A 17,812-nucleotide genomic window follows, 5' to 3' on the forward strand; every position below is an offset into this window, starting at 1 on the left:
AGCTATGTTAGGAGGGCATGTCTGTGACGTAGTACGAGATGAGGTTTTCAGAGTTAGATCGTCACACAGTTTGGTTGGTCCCCACTGATAGGTAGAGGATTAGGAGGTTCATTGATGGCCTCACATATTAGTTGCGGTTGCTTATGACTAGGGAGAGGTTATCTGGTGCTACTTTGGACGAGGTGCTCGATATTGTTTTGCAGATAGAGATGGTCCGCAATTAGTAGGCGGTGAGTGAGAGGCCAAAAGGCATCATGGATCAGGTGGATTCAACGGTTTTTCTTCTGGGGGTAAGTTTTACCACAATAGGGGACGTCCTTATAGGCACGCCCAGATAGCTCGTCCAGTTCACCGTGGTGATTTATACAACCATGGTTCATATAATACTCATCAGGGATAGTCATCTCTCAGTGCCCTTCCAGCCCATAGTTCGTCCTGTGTTCCTTTAGTTCAGGGTTCATCTGCATCGGGTGCTTCTAGTGGGTATTCTGGTTCTCGGGGCCCGATTCAGTACCCACCACCACTTCTAGGGAGATGCTTCGAGTGCGGGGAGTTTGGGCATATGTGGAGACAGTGTCCTCATCACCTTGGAGGTCCAGTGTAGCAGAGGATTTAGGCTGCGACTTCCACACCAGTTACTTCACTACCTGCCCAGCCAGCTAGGATGGGGCTCAGTTAGCTAGGGGTCACCCAAGAGGGGAAGGCTGATTAGGTTGCGGTCAGGCCCAATTCTATGTTATTCATTCCAGGCCATATGCTGTTTCTTCACATGTAGTGATCACAGGTATTGTCTCTGTATGCCACAAGGATGCTTCTGTATTATTTGTCCCTAGTTCCACTTCTTTATATGTATCATCGTATTTCGCTCATTATATGGATCTGCCCTGTGTGTCCTTAGTTTCATCTGTTATGTATCTACGCTAGTGGGTGATACTATTATTGTAGACAGTGTATATCTATCGTATGTAGTGACTATTGGGGGGATTGGAGACTAGAGTTGATCTCTTATTTCTTAGTATGGTTGATTTCGACGTGATCTTGGGTATGGATTGGTTGTCTCCATGTCATGATATTCTGGATTATCACGCTAAGACCGTGACGTTGGCGATGCCGGGGTTGCCAAGGATTGAGTGGAGAGTTTCTCTAGACTATGTTCCCAGTAGAGTGATTTCATATTTGAAGGCCTAACAGATTGTTGGGAAGGGTTATTTATCTTATTTGGCCTTTGTGAGGGATGTTGGTGCTGATACTTCTACTATTGATTCTATTCCGGTGGTGCGAGATATTTCGGATTTGTTTCCTGCAGACTTGCCAGGCATGTCGGGCATGCTGCCCGACAAGGATATTGACTTTGGTATTGACTTGGTGCCAGGCACTCAGCCCATTTCTATTCCAACATATCGTATGGCACTAGCTGAGTTGAAAGAATTGAAGGAGAAGCTTCATGAACTTCTTGATAAGGGTGTTTTTAGGCCTAGTGTGTCGCCTTAGGGTGCACCAGTTCTGTTTGTGAAAAAGAAGGATGGTACTATGCGGATGTGCATCGATTATAGGCAGTTGAACAAAGTTATATTGAAGAACAAGTATCCTTTGCTGCGCATTGATGATTTATTTGACTAGCTTCAGGGAGCGAGGGTGTTTCCTAAGATCGATTTGAGGTCTCGGTATAACTAGTTGAAGATTCGGGACTCGAATATTCTAAAGACAACATTCAGGACTCGTTATGGTCATTTTGTGTTCCTTGTGATGTCTTTTGGGCTGACCAACGCCCCAACAACATTCATGCATCTGATGAACAATGTATTTCAGCCTTATCTCGACTTGTTTGTCGAAGTATTAATTGATGATATCTTGGTGTACTCTCGTAGCTAGGAGGAGCATGCCCAACATTTGAGGATTGTGTTGCAACAATTGAGGGAAGAGAAACTTTATGCCAACTTCTCCAAATGTGAGTTTTGGCTTAGTTTAGTGGCGTTCTTGGGGCATGTGGTGTCCAATGAGGGGATTCAAGTGGATCCAAAGAAGATAGAGACGGTTTAGAGTTGGCCCAAACTATCCTCAGCTATGGAGATTCGAAACATTTTCAGCTTGGCCGGTTATTATCGTCGCTTCATGGAGGATTTCTCGTCTATTACATCGCCTTTGACCAAATTGACCCAGAAGGGTGCTACTTTCAGATGGTCATATGAGTGTGAGGAGAGCTTTAAGAAGCTTAGACTGCTTTTGCCACAACTCCAGTTCTAGTTCTACCTTCATCTTCTGGTTCTTATACAATGTATTATGATGCATCTCGGATTGGTATTGGGTGCGTATTGATGTAGGGAGGTGGAGTGATTGCTTATGCTTCGCATCAGTTTAAGACCCATAAGAAGAACTACCCTATTCATAGTTTGGAGTTGGCTATTATTGTTCATGCATTGAAGATTTGGAGGCATTATCTTTACGGTGTGTCTTGTGAGGTTTGTACGGATCATCGACGCCTCCAACACTTGTTCAAACAAAAGGATCTAAATTTGAGGCAGCGGAGAAGGTTGGAGCTGCTAAAGGATTATGATATCACTATTCTGTATCATCCCGGGAAGGCCAATGTGGTGGCCGATGCCTTGAGTAGAAAGGCGGTGAGTATGAGTAGCCTTGCATTCATTCCTGTTGGTGAGAGACATATTGTAGTTGATGTTCAGGCCTTGGCCAACTAATTTATGAGATTAGATGTTTCGGAGCCTACTCCGGTTCTAGTTTGTGTGGTTACTCGGTCTTCCTTATATGATCACATAATAAAGAGAACTATGATGATCCTCATTAGCTTGTCCTTAAGGACACAGTCTAGCATCGTTATTCCATGGATGTTACTATTAGGGATGATGGGGTGTTGAGGATGCAGGGTAATATTTGTGTGCCCAATGTAGATGGGCTACGTGAGTTAATTCTTGATGTGGCCCAAAGCTTGCGGTATTCCATTCATTCGGGTCCCGCAAAGGTGTACTAGGAGTTGAGGCAGCACTATTGGTGGAGAAGGATGAAGAAAGATATAGTGGGGTTTGTAGCTCGGTGCCTTAACTGTCAGTAGGTGTTGTATGAGTATAAGAGACCGGGTGGATTGCTTCAGAGGCTAGAGATTCTAGAGTGGAAATGAGAGCGAATCACCATGGATTTTGAAGTTGGTCTCCCACGGACTTCGAGGAAATTCGATGCTATTTGGGTGATTGTGGATCGGTTGACCAAGTCCGCACACTTCATACCAATTGGGACTACTTATTCTTTAGAGTGGTTGGCTGAGATTTCCATCTGCGAGATTGTTCTTCTTCATGGTGTACCGATGTCCATTATTTCAGATCGGGGCACACAGTTTACATTGTAGTTTTGGAGAGCCGTGCAGCGAGAGTTGGCACCCAAGTTGAGTTGAGTACATAATTTCACCCTCTAACGGACGGACAGTCCGAGCGCACTATTCAGATATTGAAGGACATGCTACGTGATTGTGTCCTTGATTTAGGGGGTTCATGGGATCAGTTTCTGCCGCTCGCGTACTTTTCCTACAACAATAGCTACCAGTTAAGCATTCAGATGGCTCCGCATGAGGTTTTTATGGGAGATAATGTCGATCTCTGGTGGGTTTATTTGAGCCTGGTGAGGCTAGGCTATTGGGTACTGACTTGGTTCTGGATGCTTTGGACAAAGTTAAATTGATTCTGGATCGGCTTCACACGGTGCAGTCTAGAAAGAAGAGTTATACCGATAGGAAGGTTCGTGATGTTGCTTTCATTGTTGGGGAAAAGGTACTACTCAAGGTTTCACCATGTTATGAGGATCGGGAAGAAGGCCAAGTTGAGCCCTCGGTTTATTGGGATGTTTGAGGTGCTTTAGAGAACTGGAGAGGTGGCTTACAAGCTTTCCTTGCCACCAAGTTTATTGAGTGTGCATCCAGTTTTCATGTTTCTATGCTCCGTAAGTATTTCGGCGATCCATCTCATGTTTTTCATTTCAGCACGGTTCAGTTGGATGATGATTTGACTTATGATGTAGAGCCGGTGGCCATTTTGGTTTGGCAAGTTCAAAGTTAATGTCAAAGAACATATCTTTAGTGAAGGTGCAGGGGAGAGGTCAGCCAATTGAGGAGGCTACTTGGTAGACCAATAGGGAGAGGCAAAGAAAATATCCACACCTATTTGAGACTCCAAGTACGTTTCTAGACCCGTTTGAGGACGAACGTTTGTTTAAGAGGGGGAGGATGTAATGACCCGGCCGGTCGTTTTGAGAGTTGTAGTCCTGTTCCCCCATTTACTGATCATTTTGTGCTTTATAGATATTATGTGACTTGTCGGGGTAGTCGGTTCGGGTCCGGAGAGATTTCAGAATGAAATTAGACACTTAGTTTCAAAGTTGGAAGTTAAGTTGAAAAGGTTAACTAGATGTGGACTTATCAGTAAACGACTCCGGAATGGAGTTTTGATGATTCCATTAGCTCTGTTGGGTGATTTTGGACTTAAGAGCATGTCCGAATTGTGATTTGAAGGTCTATAGTTGAATTAGTCTTGCAAAGGCAAAAGTTGGATTTGACCGAGAGTGGACTTTGTGGTTACTAGGCTCAGATTGGAGTTTCGGGAGTTGGAGTAGGTCCGTGGTGTCATTTGTGACTTGTGTGCAAAATTTGAGGTCAATCGGACGTGATTTGATAGGTTTCATCATCGTTTGTAAAAGTCTGAATTCCTTAGTTTTCTTTAGGCTAGAATTGGGGTGCGATTCGTGTCTTTGATGTTGTTTGAGGTGATTTGAGGACTTGACTATGTTCGTATCATGTTTTAGGACTTGTTGGTATATTTGGTTGAGGTCCTGGGGGCCTCGCGTTGATTTCGTATGGTTAACGGATCGAAAATGAGACTTAGTGCATTGCCGAAGCTCAGGGTCTGCTGGTGTAATCGCACATGCGGAGCTTTGATCGCAGGTGCGAGCTGCGTTGCGCATATGCGATTTTGGAGGGGAGTGTGCAGTGGTCACAGGTGCAAGGGAATTATCGTACATGCGTGGCCTCAGATGCAGTAGTGGGAACGCAAAAATGGAAATGGAGATGTGAGCTGGGTCCGCTGAAGCGACTTGGTGGCTTGCAGAAGCGAGTCCGCATGAGCAGAATCATGGGCCGCATAAGCGGGATTGTGGTCACTTCCGCGACACCGCAGAAGCGGGTAAGTGGTCGTAGGTGCAAGGAGGACTGGGTAGTGTATTAAAAATGAGGGTTCCGTGTTTTTGACCATTTTAAACATTTCAAGCTCGGGATTGGGCGAATTATAGAGGATTTTCGAGGGGTTTCTTGAGGTAAGTCCCTTGTGCTCATTTTTAATCAATATTCTTGTTTCCCCATTGAATTTTTCACCTACTTTGTGTGTATTTAAGGTGGAATTTGGGAGTTTGAGACTAGGAATTTGGAGAGTTGAATTTGCAAATTTGGGGGACGATTTGATGTCGGATTTTGGTAAATTTGGTATTGTTGGACTCGCAGTTGAATGGGCTTTCGGGTTTTGTGGCTTTTATTGAATAACGAGACGTGAGACCAGGGTCGACCTTTGAGCTGATTTTTGACTCTTGATTAATAACTTAGTATTTTCTTATGGAATTGATTTCTTTAGCCCGTGTTGATTGTATCGAACTTTTTGTGGCTAGATTCGAGGCATTTGGAGGTCGATTGACGAGGCAAGAGCGTGTTGGAGTAGGGACTTGCACGGTCGATTCCGAGAGACTGGAGAGGTTGATGACTGAGTGAGGCCGACGGCCTGATTGTGAGGATAATTATGGGATCCGGCTGCACGCCGTAACATGTTGCACTGATTTATGCTATGATTGGCTTGTTATAGCGCTTGGGATGAAAGAGCCCCTCCAGAGTCTGTACACGCCCTCCGTGAGCGCAGGTACTTACTGAGTGCGAGTGCCGAGCGATTGAGAGGAATGAGAGACTGTGAGGAATGAGTGACTACTAGGACTGAGTGACTGCTGTTTTTAGATTTTGCACTTGATTTCATTACTGTTGTACTTCAGCTGGCATATATCATTTTTATGAAATTATTTAGAGATATTATATCCCGTTTGAGCTGAACTTGACATGAATTAGCTGTTTTGGCCTTAATTGTCGAATTTGAAAGTACGCTTATCTTTCTATGTTGTAATTTCTGCAATTGAACTATATCCATGAAGCTTGTCACTACTTTCAGTCCACTATTTAGTCTTATTACTTACTGAGTTGGTTGTACTCACGCTACACCCTATACTTTGTGTGCCGATCCTGGTATTTTTCGACACAGTGGGTGTTGATTTCTCTGCGCACCTTGATCATTTGGAGATTTTAAGGTAGCTGCCCGGCGTTTCGCAGACCTTGACTCCCCTTCCCTATTTTTCAGCTTTATGTATTTAGTTTCAGTGTTTTATAGATAATATTCTCATACATGTATTGTATAGACGCTCATGTACTCAGTGACACCCTGATTTTGGAAACTTCCGCATTGAGTTTTGATTTTATCCATGTTATGAGAGCTTTAATTATTTAAACTGTTTAGCTCATTTTCATTTAAAAATTTTAAAATATTTTGAAATGTCGGCTTGCCTAGTACTATGTTAGGTGTCATCACGACAGGTTAATTTTGGGTCGTGACAGTTATATGAAATATCAACAACTTTCAGTTTATAGCAATGGTATAAACATGTTGGATATTCTCCCCGTCAGTTAATGCCTACCAGTTCAATCTGTGTGAGGCTGTTCATATATATCAGTGGCGGACCCAGAATTTTGTGTAAGCGGGTTCAATCTTAGAAGTATATAAATTTAGTAGTAAAATAATAGTGATCAATTGGGTTCAAATAAAATATTTATGCAAAATTTACACAACTTTAATCCTAATTTATATATATACACCATATTAATTTTTTGCAATTCAATTGAACCCGCTATCCGCTACTTGGGTCCGCCACTGATATATACCACAAATGAATGATCATGGGACCCGAATTATTTATTTGTAATACCCTTCTATAGTTATAACCATAAGCATTCAAGTTGTCCATCGAAAAATAGTCCTATTTGCATCTACACGTTGAAAAATAGGAGAGTGATATTTCACGTTACCTTCACCTTTTGAGAAGGGTAGAAAGGTGGGCAACTATCTATTAACCTGATTTCTTTAGTATAAGAAAAATGTTACTTATCCCGTTTTAATTTAGATGAGGTAGTTTTGACTCAACACGAAGTATAAGAGAAAGAGAGAGACTTTTGAAACTTATGGTCTTAAAATCCAAAATTTTGTGGGGCCATGACATTTATGCGGTTATAAAAGCTTTTTATTAAGGGTAAAATGTGTAAAAATGAGAAGTTTAAAGTTGAATTATTTCCAATTATAAAAATGTGTCATTCATTTTTGAACGGACTAACAAGAAAAGTGTGTCATCTAAATTGAGATTAACGGAGTACCTTCTTTTTTTGATATACTATGTATTAAAGTGCAATGGGCCATCTATTAAATGAACTAATGATTTACAATTCATATTGGTAGCTGGACTTGGTAATTAAAGGAGTTAGCTTTACAAGTGATAACTTGCTCTGTTGGTAAAGCACCTCCACACACGACCGTTAGGTCCTGGATTCGAGTCACGCCGGAGGAGAAGTGTGGAAATACTATAGATACTCCTAAATTGGAAGGGATTTAAAAAATAACTTGCCAATGATTCTGGCTTGATAGTCTCTCACACTAATTTATTTCTTATGCCATTTATTAGGAGTCTGGAACCAAAGTATTGTGACTCAAAGCACAAGAATATATGAAAAAATCAACTGATGACTAATTTATAAATAACGCATGGGTTGAATGCGCTATACCTCAACGACACGTTTGTCCGTTAAGGTGTTGCATGCGCTATATTTAAATTTGATTGACCCACAATAATTGGTGGATATAGCACACACATTTATTGTGCTACATATATAGCGCTTAGAATGAATGTGCTATACCCTCAATTATTGTACCCCGCATTGGTTTTTTGCTTATTAAGAAGTTTCATTGTTACGTTAAAAATCCATTCAGGATAGGTCAGTCTTTTGCATCCTTTTTATTTTCTTTTACTCATTTCGAAATATTTGTTTACTTAATGTTTTCTGCATTTCGTCATAATGCTCGAAGATTGAAAAATTAGGGTTGCATTATATTGGAGGGGGAAGGATGATACGGTTATCGTGGAGAATAACTCAGTACGCTGTATTTGGACCGATCCTAGATTTGGAGCATGCTTTTATGCAGAGGTGGCTCAATAAAATTGGTGATCAAATGCCAAACTCTTAATAAATAGAAGACCTTAAATTTATTTATTTTAGTTCTTTTTGAGAAAAAAAATGGTTTTTTTCTTGAGTTTCATTATCATCTTATTCAACTAAAATTGAACTTGTTCATATGTAGAACACTCTCCCATATTGTTTGTTATTTTTTTTGTTGTTTGTTATAAAATTATTAAGAGCACCATTTTGAGACAGTGTTAAAAGGGGGTGTTAGAACAACCAAAGTTGATAGCTTAATAATTGAAAATAAAAAGCCATAAATATATACCTGAGGGAATTTACTACTTCGATATGCTTACTTATTGCTTGAAACCTGAGGAAGAATGAAAAAAAGAATATGCTAACTCAAATTATTCGATGCTCATATTATTTGACAGAATATGTAGATGCATATGAAGAAGGAAACAAAAGAGTATAAGCGCAAATAGCTAGGAAGATACGTGACTTAGAAATGTGGCTTACAAACAAATAATACATCTCTTGCACGTTAGGGCTCATTATGCTTGTAAATTTCCTAACTAATTTGGGCTAAGAACAAAGCTTATAGTGGTAAAGTTGTGTACGGGTGAAATCGGGGGCAAATTTTTCCCCGATTCCCTGATAAAGTAACAAAGGAGAAGTGCGACTCGAAGTGAGTATAATCAAGGCCCAGGAGCCCCTCGTATCGAAACGCAGCAGGAACGAACAATGTATCCGAGATCGGACACGGTGGAATGGCAGACTCGGGCCAAGTATAGCTTCTGGACCTCAGGGGGACGCAATGAACGGTTACGCATGACGAGAAGGGGGCTGTAATATTCACCCTCAATCGGATATTACGGCGCGAATCCCGTTCAGTATCAACTGTAGATCAACATTTATCGGAAAAAAAGATTTTTACCTCTTTTAGACTTGTACTATGATTGTAATTCCCCTACTATATAAAGGGGAATGTTTTCTTTATTCTAACATACTATTACACGTAAATCAAAGTAATAAAAGTTTACTTTTGTCTTCTAGCTATTGTTAAAAGCATTACTCATTTATTCTTTTCTTCATTCGCGACCGAGCTTGTACCGATGGTCCATTTGAGGACGAATTCCACTATTTAGTCTAAGATCACGCTTGGTCACTATATTGCGATTAGTTTGATCATTTATTTTTTCTTTAACTCGTTTATGTGTTGTTCTTAATCATTCGTATTGAATTAAACTACGTATCTTTTAAATCACATATAAATTTAATTGTTACTCATTTTAGGGGTAAACAGTTTGGCGCCCACTGTGGGGCTAAGGATAATAGTTGTGATTTGATACGAATCTCCATAACACACCCTATTTTACTCTTATTCTTTGAAATTGTAATTTCAGGTTAGCCTAAGGATGTCAAACTCTCAGTCTGCACACTTGAATATTGATGCAGAGTCAGGCCATCACGACGAGAATAATATGTGGTGCCTAGTAATGATGTGCCACCTGCCGATCCCAATAGTGTCCCAGTTGCCAACCTAGTCGATGCTAACTTGCAGTTGGCTATCAACATCAATTTTCCAACTGATCCCGAAAATAATTTGGGGGGACCCCGGCCAGCGGTTCGAGAAGTGCCCAAAGGTGAAGGTAATAGGGTAAGCCTATGACTGATTTTCGAAATATTGCAGGCTCAACAAGCAGCAATAACATAGATGCAGAACCAAAGCCACGCCCCTCACATGGTCGAGCCCGAACAATTTCGGGAACATACTCGGAGAGATGAAAAAGTTGCCATGGAACCAGGTGAAGTCAGACCCGGAGAAACTTCTGAGATGATGAAGATGCTCGAAGCATTAACAAAACAGGTGGCGTCAGGTGAGAAAAAGATTGATGTCAATGACAAGATTGTAGAAACATACAACTCCAGGGTCGATCAGATCCCGGGAGCACTTCCGATATTGAAGGGGTCGGACTCCAAAAAGTTTATTTAAAAGCCCTTCCCCCTAAGCGCAGCACCGAAGCCGATCCCAAAGAGGTTTAGAATGCCCAACATTCCCAAGTACAATGGGACCTCAGATCCAAATGAGCATGTAACCTCCTATACATGCGCGATCAAAGTGAACAACTTGGAAAATAACGAAATCGAGTCGGTGTTGCCAAAAATGTTTGGGGAAACATTGTTCAACAAGGAAATGATATAGTATCACAACTTGCATTCTATTGACTCGTTTTCTATGATCGCAAATGCTTTCATGAAGGTCCATGCCGGAGCCATCAAGGTCGAGACCAGAAAGTCAGATATTTTCAAGGTCAAACAGAGGGATAATGAGATTTCAGATGGAATGAATGGATCTGCCACCAGTTACGGATAATTGGGCCGTTCACCCATTCACTCAAGGTCTTAAACCTCGAAGTTCCGCAACCTCTCAATAGCTAAAACCAAATTTTGTGGAGTACCCAACGGTGACCTAGACAATGGGACCACATATCCAAATGAGCATGTAACCTCCTATACATGCGCGATCAAAAGGGAAAAACTTGGAAAATGACGAAATCGAGTCGGTGTTGCCAAAAATGATTGGGGAAACATTGTTCAATAGGGCAATGATATAGTATCACAACTTGCATTCTATTGACTCGTTTTCTATGATCGCAAATGCTTTCGTGAAGGCCCATGCCGGAGCCATCAAGGTCGAGACCAAAAAGCCGGATCTTTTCAAGGTCAAACAGAGGGATAACGAGATGCTCAGGGAGTTTGTGTCGAGATTTCAGATGGAACGAATAGATCTGCCACCAGTTGCGGATGATTGGGCCGTTCACCCATTCACTCAAGGTCTTAAACCTCGAAGTTCCATAACCTCTAAATAGCTAAAATCAAATTTGGTGGAGTACACAATGGTGACCTAGACCGATGTCCACAACATATACCAGTCGAAGATCACGATCGAAGAAGACCAACTTGGGCCCCTAATGGATATATATACCCCATTAGAACCGATAACAAGTCTAAGAGAGCCATTGATCAGGAGCCAAGGCCGGTCCGAGATCAGTATCAGTCATACAGTGCAGATCGAAGGGGGAACAGATCCGGGCATCACCCAACAAGGAAAGAGAAGAGAAGTGATCAAGGACCGAGCGACAAGGGCCTGATGAGAAAGAGTGGGTGTGACAGGTCGCTCAGGAGGAAGGAAGCGCCAAGATTATCGGTGTACAATTTCAACGTGGACACTGCAAGCATAGTCTCCGCCATAAGGCGCATAAAAGAGACCAAATGGCCCCGACCTTTGCAATCCGACCCTGCTTAGAGAGATCTTAGTTTGATGTGTAAGTACCACGGTACTCACGGTCATCATATCGAAGACTGCCGACAGTTAAGAGAAAAAGTTGCTCGATTGTTCAACGATGGGCACCTTTGAGAATTACTAAGCGAGTGAGCCAAGAACAACTTCAGAAATAGGGACGCCAACAAACAGGTCGATCTAGAGAAGTCTCAACACATAATCAACATAATCATTGGGGGAGTCGATGTCCCCCCAAGGGCCAATGATAAATCGCACTACAGTGTCAATTACGAGGGAAAACGCACCCTGGGTTACCTCTTAGAAGGAACTATCTCGTTCAGTGACGAGGATACCGAGGGCATCGTACAACCACACAGTGATGCATTGGTAAAATCTGTACTTATCAATAAATCTCGGATTAAGTGTGTGTTGATTGATATAGGCAGCTCGGCCAATATCATCATATCGAGGGCCCTAAAGCAACTGGGGTTACAAGATCAAATCGTAGCGGCGATCCGGGTATTAAATGGATTCAACATGGCGTGATCGAAGGGGACATGAGGTACAATGCTTTGTTCAGAAGGCCATGGGTCCAGAACATGAGGGCGGTGCCTTCGACCTTATACCAGGCGCTGAAATTTCCCATATCAGGATTAGTCAAAACGGTGTACGGAGAACAACCGTCCGCAAAGGAACTGTTCGCTGTTGATGAAGTGATCCCGGTGCCCGTGATTTTAAAGGTCATGGAATCGACCAAAAAAGGTAACTAAATATCAATCAATTACACCTGCCTCGGCCAGGCCTGATGAATAGAAGTAGCATGTACCGGATGATGAGGACGATTACAGTGTCTCGAGATTATTCATAGCACTCGATTACACTGATGCCACCAAATCAACGATCGAGAAGTTGATTCAAGTAAAATTGATTGAGCACCCACCGGATCGAAAGGTCTACCTGGGCACGAGGTTAACCCCCGAGCTCACGAAAAAACTTATTGATTTTCTTAAAACTAATGCAGATTGTTTTGCCTAGTTCTATCCAGACATGACAGGGATCCTACTGGAGGTAACCACTCACAAGTTGAGTTTGCATCTGATGTCTCATCCAGTTAAGAAGAAGAGAAGGCCACAGTCCGAGACCAAACACCCGTTCAAGAAGGACTAGGTATCCAAACTTCTAAAAATAGGTTTCGTCCGAGAAGTTAATTACCCAGATTGGTTAGCTAAAGTAGTGGTAGTACCTACAAAGGAAAAACACCGAGGATGTGTGTAGATTATAAGGATCTAAACAATGCATGTCCTAAGGATGCTCTCCCTTTGCCTAACATCGATCGAATGATAGACGCAATGGCCAGACACGAGATAATTAGTTTTCTCGATGCCTACTCTGGGTACAATTAAACTCGGATGGACCTAGACGATCAAGAAAAGACTTCTTTCATCACTAAGTTTGGCACCTACTGCTATAACGTAATGTCGTTTGGATTAAAAAATGCCGGTGCCTCATACCAATGCCTAGAAAATCGGATGTTCGAAGAACAAATAGGAAAATCAATGAAAGCTTATATTGATGATATGTTGATCAAGTACCTACGCGTTGAGGACCATTTGAAGAATTTGCAGTAAACCATTGATGTATTAAGAAAGTACAACATGAAGTTAACCTAGAGAAGTGTGCATTTGGGGTCAGCTCGGGCCAGTGTCTCGGATTCATGGTATCTAATCGAGGGATAGAGATCAACATTGACAAAATAAAGGCCATAGAAGATATCACCGTAGTCGACAACGTCAAGGAAGTTCAAAGGCTGATCGGGCGGATAACCACATTGGGTTGGTTCATCTCGAGATCATAGGACAAGAGTCATCGATTCTTCTCACTTTGAAAAAGAAGAACATTTTTTCTCGGACTCTGGAATGCCAACAAGCTTTGGAAGAACTCAAGCAATACCTATCGATCCCCCCTTTGTTTCACACTCCGAAGGCAGGTGATCAACTGTACCTCGGGGACGAAGTGATCGAAGTCAGATGTGACTCTCTCCTTGTTGTAAATCAAGTCAACGTAATAGTCGAAGTAAAAGAGGAATGGATGCGGAGGTACTTGGACAAATTGCAAGTGACCCTACACCAATTCACAGACTGGACTTTGCAACACGTACCTCGGGATCAAAATACTGAGGCCGATGCACTGGCTAACTTGGGGTCGTCTCTCAACTCTGATGAATAAAACTCGGGGGGCAGTGGTACAACTGATGAAATCGGTGGTAGGAAGGTCACGCCAAAGTAAAATCGACAAGTTTGACTTTGGATTGGAGAAACAAATACATAGATTAGCTGAAGACATGAAAAATCGCCATCAGATCCTAAAGCATCTAAAGTACTCCGCACCAAAACTGTTAGGTTTAGCTTAGTTGAAGGGAAGATGTTTAGAAGATCCTTCTTCGATCCACTGTCTAGGTGACTAGTTCTCGGAGATAACTAATACGCCATGAGAGTGCTCTACGAGGGCACTTGTGGGAACCACTAATGGGAAGAATACCTGGTTCGAAAGCTAATCAGATCCGGTTACTACTGGAATGAAATGGATAAGGATGCGTAAGACTTTGTATGGAAAAGAAATGAGTGTTATAGACACGCCCCGAAGATTCATCAACCGTGAGAGATGCTTCACTCGATCCTATCGCCATGGCCGTTTATGAAATAGGGGATAGATATCGTCGGTCCCCTACCATGGGCGCCCGGTAAGGCCCAATATATACTACTCATGACCGATTATTTTTCCAAATAAGTCAATCCTTAGGCGTTCGAGAAGGTCCGGGAGAAAGAAGTCATCGACATCATCTAGGATTACATAATATGTCAATTTGGGATACCGACCGATATCGTATGCGACAATAGAAAACAATTTGTCGGCAGCAAGGTAAGTAAGTTTTTTGAAGACCACAAAATCAGTAAATAAAATTATGCTCGCTAGTCAAATATAGTATAGAAAATATCGTATCCACATGGATTGTATTTAAACAGTGTTTTCGTAGCTTCTAGTTTTAACTGCTATCCAAGATGATCAACAATTTAGAGTTGTGTGATTTAAAACTAAAATTTACTAAAAGTCTAAACTATTGGCTAATGACAATCACAACAAGAGTAAGCAAGAAGATATCAAAGGGAGAAAATATGGGTTGATTGGATATGTGTAAGATGCTTGTTTGGGAATTAACTCTAGTTACTTCACTTCTTTGGTTCAAGTAAGTCTCTCGAATTCACTCTATTATGTTCAAACATTCAGTAGAAACTCCTCTTCCGATTAAGTCTCAACCTTACGATATGAATTAAGTTAAGCTCGGTGAAGATATGGAAGAATTCATAGTGGATTGTACCTTAGGAGAACCTCTTTCGATTATCCTCCTAACTAGGTCTAAACATTAATTCAACTAGCCTCTTTCGATTACTAACAAGAATCAATGATTTCAACCAATAAGATAATGCAAAACATATCACTAATTATGCCTCTTTCGATTACATAAACATGTGAATATATATGCAATAATAAAATACCCAAAACGATTCAATAAATAAAAACTAGAGTTAATATCCACAAACAATTCTCAAAACACCAAATCCATCAATCCCTAAGGAAGAATTACTCCATGGATATGGAAAAATTCATCACAATTAAGTTTAAGTCAAAGGAAAACATAAAACATCCAAACCCTTGTCTTGAGTGAGGATGAATGGTGAAATCCTTGTGCTCTTGCTTCTCCCTCTTCTCTTTAGCTTCCTTAGGTCTAAATTATGTCAAAAGTCATCAAAATACTATTTTTTCCATGTATATATACCAAGTAGGGTCGGGACCAAACAAATATACCTTCTCCTAACGCAAAAGAGGACACTTTTCTGGAGTTGGACGTGCGCGGCCGCGCACCTGGAAGTGTGCCCGTGCTCTTGGCCGCGCACTTTTCACACTTTTCTGTCCCATATGCGCGGTCAGTGTGCGGCTGTGAACTTGCCGCAAGCGTGTCACCCTGTTATGTTGGGAATTTGAAGACATGTAAAGCATGGAAGCTTTATCCCTTTGAATTAGCTTTCCAAAAATATATTGTGGAACCCAAACGGAGTTCCGAGCAAAAGGTTATGTGCAATTTACTAGACACTGGGCAATATTCCTGCTCGATTCTTCGTTCGTTCTTACCTATAATCCATTGATCCCCGAATACGATCCCAACTTATTTCCTTGGGCTTTTACTCAGACTTCAAAGCTCCAAATTACTTGAATTCATTCCATAACATCTACATAGCTCGGAATCACTCCTACAAGGCATAAAAGACACAATTAGTGCAAAACACTAGCGATTAAAGCTCAAACTCAACTAAAGTACAGTAAATTGGAACGTAATAATCGACTAAAACATGAGATTATAGCCTACCCTCAACACCCCACACTTAACCCATTGCTCGTCCTCGAGCAATCAAACCACACTTTATATAGACACAACCTTACTAAGCAACTCTCCTAACTCATCACACCAAGAATATTTAAAATATTCTAAGCACAATAGTGTAACATCTTCACCTCAAGATTTGACTCACAAGTACCATGCATTATTCACAACCCGCTCACTTACTCTAACATAGAGGTCAATGGCATTACCTTTCCTTCATGAATCAAGTGTCCTCACTCAACAAAAGAGAGTAGTTCCAGACGCAATAAAAAATTAAGAACAATCAGGAACTCAATATAGAAAGAATTCACTCACTCTCAGAAACAACGTTCATATGACACAAAAGATGATCCATAGGCTTGCCTGTAGTGTACTACTCTACTAATTGAGCTCATTCAGTCAAGGATCAAGTAGGACTTTTATTGGTTGTAATGTAGGCTGCAGGACGGGTAGGATACATTTAGATATAAGAGTGACTACACCTCCCTAAGCACTTTAATACATACATTTGATTGTTGAAACCCCACACTTATGTCAAACCATACTCCACCTTTAACATCAACATGCATTAACTCCCTATTCTTTAAGCACAATTGCATCAAGAGTTACCACTTATCAATGAATCTCGTTCACAATAATACAACTATTTCTTTTTTTCTTTTCTTGTTCAATTCAAGTGGCTCTTACTTTTTCAAAAATAGTGCTCCTTTCTCCTTATTTCATTAGTTCCACTCAAAAGCCAAACCGACCAACCCACACTTTAACTTTTACAAAGTTCATAATAATTTTAAGTGCTCATGGGAAGTAAATGGTTTAAATAGACGGTCAATTCAAACAAAAGGGTAAGGCTTGTAATGTGGTTACCAAAGAAATATGATTATAGGCTCAAAGGGGTTAACTAAGATACATAACAATAAGGTGGGTAAAACATATAAATGGCGTAACAAAGAAATATCTATATCACTTCCAAGACTGAATAAAACTACTATTTCACTTTGCAAACACACGGGGCAAGTTCTAGACATCAAATGCAATGCACAGAATAACACAAAACCTCACACAAACATGGAACATAACTCACTCACGATTGGACTTATCTAGAGACTCTAGTCTAAGCAGTTAAGCAAAGTTAAGATCATACGATTTAAGGTACTTATGCAAGAGTCAAAAAACTGAGCCTAAGCGTCACAACTAAAGCACTTACTATTCTCAAGGCATAATAAAGTCAAGAGATATTGTTTCAATTCAAATCATAGCACAAGGTTTCCTACTACTAATAAAATAAAAACTAACTACACCCGGTTCAAACAAAACCCTTAGAAAAGAAGCGCGGCACAAAGAAAAACCAAGGGGGAATTATTACACTAACTACAAAAGAAAAACTGTTTGTTTTTTCCATTCGACTTAATCCCTCAAGAAACCCGTCGAATGATATCCACCGTCGGGAAAAATCGATTTTTTTTAAATTTTATGTTTTTTTGTTCCAATTTTTTTCTCTATATCTACTACTAAAACTAACAAAAACTAAAACTAATATACATATATACAAATATCCCCTACCCCATACTTTAAGTTATGGCATGTCCCCATGACACACAATTAAAAAGCATAAGGTAAAGGAAAATTCCCTGAATTTTCTTCTTTTCCGAGAACTTATGAACTCCATTCCTAATTCTGAGTTCATTCCTCATTTTTTCTTCTTGGGATTCTTTATGGAGCTCATTAATCCCAATTCTTCTGAGGATACCTTTAAGGCCCGCTCTTTTCTTTCTTTCTTGTCCTCATCTTGAGCGGTGAGTTGCTCGTTCAGGGTCATCCTTAACTTGTTTCTGCATAT

Source organism: Nicotiana tomentosiformis, chromosome 8 (assembly GCF_000390325.3).
Source record: "Nicotiana tomentosiformis chromosome 8, ASM39032v3, whole genome shotgun sequence".
NCBI classification, from domain to species: domain Eukaryota; kingdom Viridiplantae; phylum Streptophyta; class Magnoliopsida; order Solanales; family Solanaceae; genus Nicotiana; species Nicotiana tomentosiformis.